The 12,841-nt window shown below is 39.2% G+C and overlaps 1 long non-coding RNA gene across 1 annotated transcript in view; it reads left to right on the top strand.

Annotated features, from left to right (window-relative positions):
- Nucleotides 1-12,841, top strand: part of LOC142061278 (uncharacterized) — a 346,726-nt gene that overhangs the window by 31,874 nt on the left and 302,011 nt on the right. The gene's annotated exons all lie outside the window — the stretch shown is intronic.

Below are 12,841 nucleotides of genomic sequence, written 5' to 3'. Positions count from 1 at the left end.
ATAATTTCTGTTACTCTGCATTGGTATGTCTTGTGTTCAGAGGAGTTGGAGGGACATGGGGATAAAGTTTTGCCAGATAGTAGCTTTGATACAAAGTATTTCCCTCAATTTAAAAGGAAATAAGCATGTAAGAGCTGTTCATCAGATGAAAATAAGAGTTCTAAGTTCAGCACCTCAGCTGAATGCAAAACCAGGAGCTTGTGTTTTCTAGCTTTGACACTGACTTGAAGCAGCTGTATGGCTTTGCTTGGCTTTGGTTTCTTACTTCACCTTTCTCTCCTTCTGCTCCATTTCTCCTCTGTTATCTTCAGTGACAATTCTAGGCTTTTCAAAATCTCAAATTCACAATGTAATGGTGGAGGCATCACAAGTGGATTATGTCCAGACAAAGGTGACTTGTGAACAACTTCTTTAAAATAGAAGGCAGGACATGGGTAACACCTCCCTCCTGTGTACATACAAAGTGGTGATTCTTCGTTGTGTCCCCAACAGACAGTTGTGCACCAACAATAAACTGCTGCTATTTCTTGTATCTGTGGTGGAGTTTGTGGATGTCAAATACCGTACTGCTGAACAGCAGTGCAGTCCATATAGGTGCCATTCAAAGATGCCAGAAGGATGTGGCACAAGCTGAATATGTACCAAGCCGTGGCTTGGTGATGACTGAGAAGAGAAAAGCTGCTTTTTGCAGTTGCCTGCATGCTGACCAAAAATCAACGGCGGTTTCTGAATTGCTTTCTATAAACTCAGCTTTGGCACCTGGTACCTGTTTCTGGTTCTGTCTCTGTGTCAGGATTATTATTATAGTTGGATGACAGGAATGTTTCTTCTCAGGAAGGCAAACAAATCAGCTGTACTACATTGGTAAATAAGCATGGTTAAAAGAAAACTGGGACTCGATTCTTCCTTGAAACTTCACTTTCCTTTTTAGCTTGCAAAACTAGAAATGCAATGAACAGAGTATTACTAAGCCCCTTGGTGGAAATACAGATGTCTTGTCACTGGAATACACGTCAATCCAGAGAGAGAGCGTTCTTTGTTGCCAAGTTGCTAATTATTCACGGAAAAGATTAAAGCTGAGCATAGCTTTCCCAAATGATTTCATATTATACTATGAATTAAAAATACATTAAATAGAAATGCTGATGTGGTAGAAAGGATCTTTGCCAGTACAAGGCTACAAGACTGCCATGGTATTTAGGTTAAGAGAATCTGGGAGAACAGGTATAATGTTTGCAAGAAAATATACTGTAGCAAAGCAAATGTTCTCATGATGTCTGTCACCTGTGCTCTGTTGTAGAATGAATGGCTTATTGCTGACCAGCTCCCCTTTCTTGGAAGGTGTAGTAGTCTGTGATCTCTGATACTTGGGAGCAATTTGTATGTGTAGCCAGGGTTACGGTGCAGTTTTTTCCACGTAGCTGAGGTCAGTTTGACTCAGAACCAGTTAATGTAATTTGGATTTCTCAGCCTGTAGTGCCAGAAAGCATTCATTTTGATCATACCTGACATTATGAACAAAAGTTTTGGTTGAATATCATTTTAGGAAGACATCTGTGCCTTTTGGGCCTTGTTACAAATTATGCAGGTTGTCTAGAAGATGTTGCTGTAGGTGTCCTAATAGTATGGCTTTTCTTCCTGAATTTTACATATTACAGTTTTCTTCTTTTATACAGTAAAGGCTGATGTATCTTGAAGATAGGGTGGGGTTTTTTTCTGTAAGAAGGCAGAAGTAGCATAGTATTATTATAATATGTCGTATATATAATAACGTGTAGATTGTCCTTCTCTACACTGCACTCGTGTGACCTCACCTTGAGTACTGTGTGCAGTTCTGGGTACCTCAATATAAGAAGGACATCAAACTAGGAAAGTGTGTCCGGAGGAGGGTGACCAAGATGGCAAAAGGTCTTGAGGGCAAGACTTAAGAGGAGCAGCTGAGGTCACTTGGCTTGTTCAGCTTGGAGGAGAGAAGGCTGAGTGGTGACCTCATCGCTGAGGTGTGACCTCATTGCAGTACTACAACTGCCTCAAGGAGGGCAGTGAAGGGGGGGAGGTGCTGATCTCTGTCTGGTGACCAGTGATAGGATGCAAAGAGAATCAATGAAGCTGCACCAGGGGAAGTTCAGATTGGATATTAGGAAAAAGCTCTTCACTGAGAGGTGGTTGGTCACTGAAACAGGCTCCCCAGGCTAGCGGCCGTTGCACCAAGCCTGTCTGAGTTCAAGGAGTATCTGGATGATGCTGCTAGTCATATGGTTTATTTTTAGGTAATCCTGTGAGGAGCAGAGAGTTGGACATGATGATCCTTATGAGTCCCATCCAACTTGAGAGGCTCTGTGGTTCTACAGAAGGACAGTTTAAAGAAGTGGTATAACAAAGAGGTGATATCAATCTGAACTGCAAACCAATTAAGTTATACAACTGTCAATGCAAGCAGAGGCTCTCATTCTGTAACTGTCTCACTCTTCTATATCCAGCTTGAGCAAAGTCCTGTGGTTCAGGCTGTCTTCTTTACAAGAGGTCATTGTCCCTGCTTAGAGAGCTTTTCTCCATCATTTCCTTAAACAGCTTGTGAAATCTATGTTGGTTTTTGAGCAAGCTAACCAAGGGGGTCTGCTTTAGTTACTGGGTGACTTTAAAGTTGTTTGTTATCAGAAGCAATGCAATGATTGGATCTTCTGGCAGTGTCTCAAAGATATGACTGAAGGGTGTATGTTTTTGAGTGGTTTTCCCATCCACCTGCAGGTTAGCAATCTCCATTGATATGCTGTTGATATGGTCATTCAACAGAAATTTTGGGCTTCTTATTGTTCATTCTAATGTGATATTTATAACTATTTTAGAATGACCCTTTGAAAACACGTGTAGTGTTCTATATCTTTCAAAGATTAAGCACTTTTTAAAACCTTCACCTGTTCAGATTTTTCTGTTTGGACACACACATATTTATATCTGTGCACACACCTTTCTGTGAAGGATAGAGTAACTGTTATCAGCTGTTATTAACACATTCCCTTTGCTTTGTTGGGGCTTACCTATGATGCTCATCTAGCGCATCGTTTTCCCACTTAAAAGGACAGGATGGCATACTCGCTTTTCTTATTTCACTTTCTCTGGAAATTGATTGTGGTATGAAAGGAACACATGATACCCTCTGACATCTTCTGTACTGATTTGAATGTCAGTCCCTATGGGCCTGCAGCTAGTCTCACTGTGCCTGAATAATAAGGAGAAAACCCTGCCAGATTAGCCTGCTTTTTCAAAACAATCATGTTCTGATTCTTTCTGTGGAGGGTGTGAAAAACAGAGGACCCATCAATATACTTTATTATAATCCCTAGTGGGCAAACTCCTGCCTTACTTCCACACCATAGGACCAACACAGTCCTTATCTCTTCATATTTTGATCCCGATATTCAGATAAAGTTGATGGTTGTATACAATGTTACAAACCTACCAAACAGCACTTAACATGAACCATTCTCTGGGTACATAGGCATTGATTCACTATTTCTAAATGTTCTGTTTTTCCTTTCTCTCCTCAGCCCTTCCCTTGCCATTAAAAACTAAAAAAAAAAAATTCCTACTACTTGGAGTATGGCCTTGAAGGCAGTGTGTTGTGTACATTAACATAAATTATTCACTAAAAATTTTAAATACTGGAATTCTGAGTGATTGGCAGGATACATGGGGTCTTATTAAAATCCTTCCAAAAAGACCTTGATAGCTACATAGGTAGTTTTAATATATGGTAATTTACATGGTCATCAGTATTGCTAGGTCAGGTAATAACAGTGGAGGTTTGTACTAAGTATTTGGCCTCCTAAAGTATGGCAAATCATAGGCCACTCTTCATTCAAACCTCTAACATGGTATAACACTTGGCGATGGTTTTACTGATGGGATATAGTACTTCCTTAGTCTCTCTTCTGGGTCTTATTAGGAGGCGGGTGTAAAATTCTTTGATGGAAATACTTTTATGGAATATTTACTCCCTGGAAGCTTGAGCCTAGCAGGAAGATCAGTAAATTTCAAGAAAAATGGTGGTGATCAGAAGCTTTGGATGTGAGGAGGAAGAGGCAGCTGGTTACCTGGGAGAAAGAGTGATTTGATTTCTTGGGTTTTCTGACCTAGTATTCTGCAGTCTGAGTTATAAGAAGCAGATGGTCATAGGAAGAGAGGCCAAGCAAGCTAATGCTGAGGGAAAATGAAAGCAATTATCAGGGTGAGGTGGGTGAGATCATGTCCTGAGACCACAAAGTTCATAAATCTCTGTCATGCACTCTTTTTGAATAAGGCAACACAGGCCTTTCAGAGATTTTATGTTCATGGAAATATTTTACTAGCTGTAACTAACTGCTGTAGCCCTTGATCCCTGCTCACTATTTCCAGCTGTGGCTCTTGAAAAAAGAGCAAAGGTCTTTGGTCCTCTAAAAGAAAACTAGAAATGTGGTGGGTTGGTGGCAGGGAGGATTTTTGATTCCTTCCTGGCATAAGGGGAAAAGTAGAAGAAACTAATCGGCTGCTTATGCATTACTGTGTAAGATACATTTACAGAAAATATTTGGGTACTACCTAGTGTGAAAGGAGTACTGACTGAAGGTGGTGCTTTTGTCAAAGTATTAATTGTTATGTAGCCTGTGTCTCATCCTGTGTTACTATCATTCCTGGATATTTATAAAGACTTTTTCTGATGAACACCAGGAAATAAAATAATAGTTTAAGTTGCTGTAATGGTTAAACATTAACCTCAGATTTCAGTGGCTGACTAGAGCTTGTTATCTCTAGTTTATAGGATGAAGCATGACTGAATGATAGCTGCTAACTAGAGACTGTGCTGGAAGACTATGGTTGATGTACACACAAGATTTTGGGCTTTACTTTTCTGTTAGATATTCACAAACAATCTGGAGAATGTATTTCCTTTGAACTTAGGCAGAATCATTTATTCATGATGAAGGGGAGGAGAACCTGGTCCCAGGTAATACTTGGGTGTAAGCAGAGGTGCTTCAATCCAACCTATTTGCAAATTCTTGCATACTTTACCCTCTTTACTAGAAAACCTACAACTAATGTTTTCTTCCCCTTTCCTCATAACTTGCTTGCCATTGAAAACTCCTAGCATCTAGAAGGACGAACTTGTTAAAGGCATAGGGATTGCGATTCAGAGGTGTTTCATTATTTTTCCTTTTCAGTCAAAACCCCCCAAAGAATGTTTCTTATCTCTTGTAATTTTTTCAGTCCCTCTGAGCATCATGTCACAAACACCCCCGCCCTCTACCCCACCCCCTCAAAAGGCAATATTTCTCTACTTTGAGAGATCAAACAAAGCATCATGATTTTTCCAGTTTCAGGGCTCAGCACTGTCACTATTTTGGTCCATCTTCTGTGATGTCTATGGGATGGGTTTTCTGCCCACCACTGCTTCATTTCATTATTTGTGCATCTCTGACTATGATCAGGCTTGTCTCCTAATATTTTGTTCTGTGATCTCTGTTTGAAATTGCTAGTAGCAATCACTCAGTGCTTCTCTTTTCACCTTATTTCTGCCTGGTGCATTTGATTAGTGTTCATGTTTTCTGCTTCAGGCTGCAGATGATGGCTGGGGAAGGAAAGAAATAAGTTAGTTTTCCTTCAGCCAGAAATAAACAACAACAATGGCTGATAATACAGAGCTCACTTAAGGTAACTTCTTGCAACCTGCTTTCATGTTGGTGATTTCTCTTGATGCTGTCACTGCTCAGATCATGGTTTTCTACTTTAAGAAAGGCTGCTATTCAGCTGGCAAGACTCCTTTTCCTGTTACTTTCAAAGACAGATCTTCCCTGCATTTATTTCCAGATCAACTATGGGTTTTAAGAAGTGTTCTTGAAAAGGGTTCAGCATCACCATTTATTTCAGCTAAAGCTTTGTGTGTTCAGCAAATCTTGTCTCTTTCACGTTCTTGTTAGTGTTTGTGTTTGAAAATGAGTGAGCTGTCAGAATAAATGTAATGTAGGATGGGATTCACTGAGTCTTCACTGAGCTTTTCACCACTTTCTCACTAGCCACTAGGAGGCAGGTCAGTGTACCCAGGAAAAATTGCCCTGGTTTAAGTTCACCAAATTAAACCAGTGCAAATTCCCTCCAAAACCTATATTTGCAGCTCTTTACCCCTCCTTAAAGAGGCTTAATCTAAACTGGTTAAAATGTTATGCTGAAATACACTTGAATTTGTACTATTTTGTTAAAATCATATTGACCACGTTACCCTTGGATGACTGGCCTGTGGTACTTGATGACTGCTGACCAAACCTGGCAGGACAACTTTAGTGTTTCAGGTAAGCTACTGGAATCTCTAATGGTTGTTTGGAAGCTTAAAAAAACAGAGTGAAAAAGGAACTAGAAAATAGACCCAGTTAAATGTCACTTTGTCCCATACTTCTTGACTTCAGAAAAAGATGTGTAATGTGCTTGGTGAATTGTTGTTATGTGATAGTGACTATAAATTCTTTTCAGCTTGGTAAGATTTGCACATCTTGAAATTTTTAAAAGAGCTTGGTTTGCTGGAGGCATTTACATAGTATGTAGATGTTCCGCTTTGAAAGTACATTTTATGTACAGTGTGTGGTCCCTTATGAAGATGCTTCCATTAATTTGCCAACCTTCCGGTTTTTAATGAGGTAGCTAGGTATGTTCTTGTGGATTGATTGACCTTTCTTCATGAAGAGGAGAAATACAGAAAATACAGTGATTTTCGGGAGAATGGTACCATTGTAAGTCTAGAAACACCAGCTGTTGGTTTGGTTTTGCTTCAGACTGAGTTTGAAATTGCTTGATGCATTACCAGCATACTTGCTTGCCTTCATATGGTTGGATCCTATTAAATGTAGTTTAGTTCTGAAAATCTGACATTTGTGGTGCTTGGTTTGTAAAAGATATCGTATCCCTGTAATGTTTTTTTTCCTGAGCCCCAGTATATGCTCCGAGCCATGACTTAATATAGCTCTTTGTCCTAAGGATTAGAATTGCCCTTGTCAAGGGCTTTTCCTCCAGCTTGCTTGGACCCTGAAGCAGAAAAGCATTCAGCACTTAACTATTCCTTATGTATGATGTGTTTAGAATTGACCGTTTTTATGTCTACGTGCCTCTTACTAAGTTGCTTACTGGTCATGTCTCTGACAACTTTTCTACAGTGTCTTACTGAGAAAAGTGTAATGGTAAAAAGATTTTCTCCAAACATATGTCCACTTGAAGTAAGCAGAGCATATATGAAGCAAATCTTTGGTGCTTTTTCATCCACCTTAATATTATGTGGATTTAGTATTCACTGTGGCTGCACTGGGATACAGGTTTTTGTCTGTAGAGGCAGGTATGTTGATAGTTTCTGTAACAATCATTTCAATGTCAGTCCAAGGTAAAAGCAGTAATGAAAAACAATTTTCCTTCCAAAAATCAGTGTGGACCCAGTCAATTTTATGATAATCTTGTCTGTTATGTATGAGAGTCCTGGTGGGTATGTTCTTAGCTTCTGCTTTACTACCAAAATAAGAACAGGGAAAGTAAGACTATAAAAAAAATAAAATTAAAAGGCAAGAGCATATCACAATTGCCTAGAGCCATAAGAAAATTATAAGAGCTGGGGCATGAATATGTAGAAGAATTCACTGAAAACGCAGTAATTTTTATCATGTCTAGTGAATCTCTCTGTGCCACAGCACATAGCCCTTAACGTTTACTCTACTTGTGAACTGTAGATTAATGTTGTGAGACAAAGTATTGAGATGGGGGGGGGGGGGGGAACCGGCTTCAGTTGGTGTGGAAAATACAACCTGTTTCATGCTTATTTTTCTTCAGTTTCAGTCTGTTGTGCAAGTGGAGTCGTTCTAGTTTCTGAGGCCTATAGGTGGCAATCTTGTGCTGTATTGGAGGAGCAATTCCTAACTCTTCCAAACGGCAGGTAGGAATATGTGGGTTAGGGGGAAGGGACAGGGGATGGCAGCAGATGAAACGAGAATTATTTTTTTTTACTTCTGTTCTTTAATTTTTAAGGCTTGCTTCCCCCAATATTTCCTCACAACTTCTTAATCCCCAGGATTTAGTGCAGCAATTAGCCTGTGAGGAAGCGAGGCAGTAGCTATGCAGCAGTTAGAGCAATGCTGCTTAGCGAGCCCAAGAAAGCAAAGCTGCAGCAGTGATGCTGTTCCTGCCTGAGCACCCAAGCCATAGCTCCAATAGCTTCTCAGGGCTTGAGTGGGATCACTAAAGGAGTTTGGTTTTTTAATTTTTTTTCTGTCATGGAGCATGACCTCAATGTTCAAGAGGTTTGGAAACCAGTTTGGCAAAATACAAACAACTTCCTTTAAACAGTTTTGCCAAACACATAAATGGATCCATAGGAGGCTGGTTGAGGAGGAAGTGGGCCATCCCTGTTCTTGGGTTTTATCATTATTCATTTTCTGACCTTTATCAGCAGGACCTAAAATAGTAAAGGTCTGGAATCTAGAGTATACTTAAGAAAACAGAATAATATTCTGGACAAAGCTGAGGAAAGAAAAAACTTTCAGTGACCAGTTTTTAAAAGAAGAAAGACTGGACCGACATTTTAACACTGTATACACAAGATACTTCCTGCGTATGTTTTGTAATGGAATAGGCTTTGCTGTCTTTTCTGAACTACTGAGGTCACAGAAGTAATTTCCTTTCTTTGATATTAAGGGGTTACACTAGTACTTAAAATCTTAGCAACTATGACTGGATCTAAAGACTTCATTGAACCTAAAACTTGATATCTGTGGATAATTTCTCTCCCAATTACTTTGGGGGGGACCCCTCAAGACCTCTAAAATCCATCCTTTAAAGTCATGCTCTGCAAGATACCTGTTTGCTTCATGCTGTGTATTTCAGCAGAACACTCAAATACACCAGGGGAAATGGGGAGAGAAAACCCCATGACTGGAAAGTTCAGAACAGTAACTCCATTCAGTTCAGTACAGGGAATGTAATTTATGTGGCTACAGGGAAGTGAATTAGTTCAGAGCTCAGATTAAGGAAGGCTATGCTGTCTCCATGTAAATCATACAGTAAAATATCATCAGTCCTGCTCTTCTATCAGTATTTCAAAACCTGAATGGCTTATGCGTGTGACTGACTTCATTTTGAGATAAAATGAGGATGTAATTCCGGAATGAAGTCAGCATCTAATAATCTGATGACTTGTGCCATTGATCTTCAGTTGAAGATCAGTAGATCAGGCAAAGGGAATCTGATGGTGGTTTAAGCCAATTTTAATTTTGTGTGGTTGCAGGTCTACTTTCCCTGCCAAATGTTCTTTCTGGCTTTGACGTGCATATGACTCCAGGGTGAGCTAGCTTAACTGATCTAGACCAAGACTTTCAGTTTTCTCACTAGTGGTTGGTTTTCAGCTGATGAATTCCCTAAGATGCTTGTTGCCCAGTCACACAAATGTCACTTCTATTGAGGAAGAGGGGAGCAGTTTTGTTAAATTGACTGTTATGGAAATGCACCCTACTCTTTCCTCTGATGCATTAGAGCAGCACAAGTGATAACCTATGGTCACTTTATTTTAACCTTATAGATAACTCTTGAACGACAGCGTGAAAAGAATTGATGTAATAACAAAGATCTGCAGTATACTGAACTCTGAGTCAGACTGGCTCACTAGAAAGGAAGAAAGCAAGCTGCATGATCCAGTATTATTATTGTTTAGAATTTCCCTCGGGCTGACATCATTAATTCCAGTGTTTTGGTTTTGGTGTTTTTTTTTTCCTTGACTAGCCGCAGATTCAGATCTAACTCTAATCTAGCCTTTAGTGAAAGTTATATGGCAGCTCTCCCCATGAAGAGAAATCAGACCTAGTTTTAAAGCTCTATGGGAGATGAAGGCAGGAGGCTTTTCTTGCCCTAAGGCAGACAGAAGTGCTGCTGACTAAAAGCTTTTTTGGAAGCCATGCAATGAATTATCCCAATGCACAGCTCAATTGAAGGGAAAAAGATCTAACAAGTCCAACTAGGTAATTTTTCATTGAAGGGTTAGTGAAGCTTGACGTTCTTAATCTCATCATCACTTCTGCAACAGAACTTCTACTTCTGGCATAAACTACGTTCTAGAGGAGGGCTCAACAGGCAAGTCCAAATAAACCTGTTAAGAAACTTGCTTTTCTAGAAGATGAATTCTGCTATAATCTCTGTATGAATTTGGTTTTCCCCTCATAGGAAATGAGCAAAAGAAAATATTGAGACATGAAGTCAGGCTTTACCTTGTGTGCTACTGCAATCAATTTGCGCTATGCTAAGCAACTTAAAGCCGAAACAGTTCTTAACTGAATTTTTCTTAATAGCTCTTCTTTACTAAATAGTGGAATTTTTTTTGCTTATGGAATGTTTCTGTGTCCTTCTAAAAGATATTCTGTATAAGAATGCTTTCACCAGAAGCTATAGATGACTTCTTTCTTCTTTATCTTATTCTGTCAGTTCATTGGCTCTGAATGATGAAAACAGAATACTGCCTTGTAACATTATAATCGTAGAAAAGTGTACTTCTTTTTTAGCGTGTGGACTGATATTACCCCTATCATTCCGGGGCTGGAATGTCTTGCAAAACGTAAGTGGAACATTCTTCACACGGATCTCTGAGGAGGAAATACTGTCACATTTTAGACTGGGGAAACTATAGAGCCCCCTCCATGTTTGTACTCCAAATGCATTTATGCCCAGTGTTGAAATGGCGTTTTATTTCTTCTGTGGTCATGCAAGGAACTACAGTATATTCAAGTCAAAGGAAAATTATGGTGCAGATCAAACAAAGGGCAATGAAATAACCAGATTTCAGGTAACTGCCCGTGAACTGGAAATTAAAACTTTAGTTCTAAGAACTGTTTCAAACTTGTTAACTATTGTAGTCAACTATGGTGGTGTCTGTCCAGGAAATAGGGTCTTGAACTTATTAGATGAAGGAAAGACTTAAGAGTTCTGAATACTGGTTGATTGCTCAGGCCATGGAGTCATTTAAGACGAGTTGGGAATCACTGCCAGCTGCAGTCACTGTATTTCAACGACAGTGAATTATGTAATGTCTCAGAGGGGCGTCCAAGGGGTAATTACTGCCTTTTTCCCTCAAAGTCTCTTTATGTGGTTAAGCTTCTGAGAGGACTTGGCAGTGATCCTTTAATCCAAATCCTAACTACATATCAGTAAGGACTGTTCAGTCTGGGACAGTCTTGGGCATCTGAGGATGATACAGAAGCACTAATGAACTTAGTTGTCCCTGACTGGGATTTGTAAGTCCTGTATTGGATCCGGTCATAAGAATCTTATGGAAGGTCATACACAATATAAAATATGAGAAAATTGTATTCTCTTTCCGAAGAAAAACAGCTCTAAAGCAGTGGTGGAAATGTGAATTATGGGTTATCTTAATACATGGAACAACTTTTATACTTGAAATCTAAAGACTTGGCAGATAAGGGCTATATTCTTTTTCTCTGTAACTATGTTTTGCCTTGTTGGAGAGATGCTGTGGCATTTGCTTTTCTTTCTGATAAAAGGTTTCTGTGCTTGTGGACTGAGGGGTTGTTTCCTGTGTCTGAATGCTGTTGTAGACTGATACTTTCTCGTACTTATGGTAGGATAGAAGGCAGACTTCTTTGTAATGAAGATTGTTGCTTTCAGATGCAAAGTTTCATATTTGCTCAATGCCAGGCACCTGTAAATGAAACTATCAACACTACAGCAAAGGAAGGAGTTAAGTTCTGAGGTGAGGAAATGACGTACCTGCAAATCTTACTGGCCTGGTGAGACAAGGATCTGTACTCAATCTTTTTTCTTTTTAATATGTCCAAACTTGTGAGTGAAAGAAGCCAATATGCTTTTCTACTCCCTCTCTCATGGAGAAGAGGTGAATGTAACTTCCCTCACTACTGGAAGCATGAGTCTTTCTGCAGCCACATAAAGTGGCTCAGGATTAAAAGGGCAAATGGGCTTCAGACTGGTTTTTCTGACAGATATCAGAAAGCCAAACTTATAGGTGCTGGGGAAGTCAGAGTGACTGCTGAGGAAACTGGAAGAGGCTGTGCAAACAGGTCTTCTTGCTTCTGTTTGAAGCAACTTTAAAACTTTAGCAGTTATGAAAAAAACATGCTGGAGCTCTGTTTTATTTCCGGTTAATGTTGTTTGGCATATTTGTTCTTAAAACAGAACTTCATGTAGCTGGATATCAGAGTTTTCTTTACAATATAAATTGGATATGGTAGGTATTTAAAAACATTTTTTGATTCTTAGTGATAACGCCTGAGCATAGCAGCTCTCAGGAAGGTGAGTGTGGCTTTTAATTCACTTGTGTTATTTCCATAATTTTAAAAGGCCATGTAATCTTGTAATTGATGAAATGTGACTGTAATGACCGGTTAATTAAAACCATTATGGCTCATTTATGCAATCTATCAGTTTTTATAAAATACTTCCTAAGAATCTGGGCACTTTGGGTCACAAAAATGAGAGTAGAGGAAATTTTTTTTTAATTATCTTTATTCGGAAGGCAGTTGTTTTACTAAAAACTGCTGCCAGATTTTTCAGAGATTCTGTAAAGAATAGGACTTAAATATGTCTATAAAAAAAACCAACCCTCTCAGCTTCTTCCCACATATTCTGGATTTTATATTCTGAGTCTGTGTTGTCTTTGATGTAGAAAATTGTTTCAGCTGGAGCTGGTAAGCAATGAACAATTTACTAAGGTGATTTACTTAATGAATTATCTATACAGATACTCCTACAGCTGAACTTCTGGAAGAATTTGCCTTTGCTTTCTGATAGTTTCTAAATGCTTCAGCTATTACTACTT

The sequence above is a fragment of the Phalacrocorax aristotelis genome, chromosome 8 (assembly GCF_949628215.1).
Source record: "Phalacrocorax aristotelis chromosome 8, bGulAri2.1, whole genome shotgun sequence".
NCBI lineage: Eukaryota > Metazoa > Chordata > Aves > Suliformes > Phalacrocoracidae > Phalacrocorax > Phalacrocorax aristotelis.
This window is presented reverse-complemented; position numbering and strand designations above follow the sequence as displayed.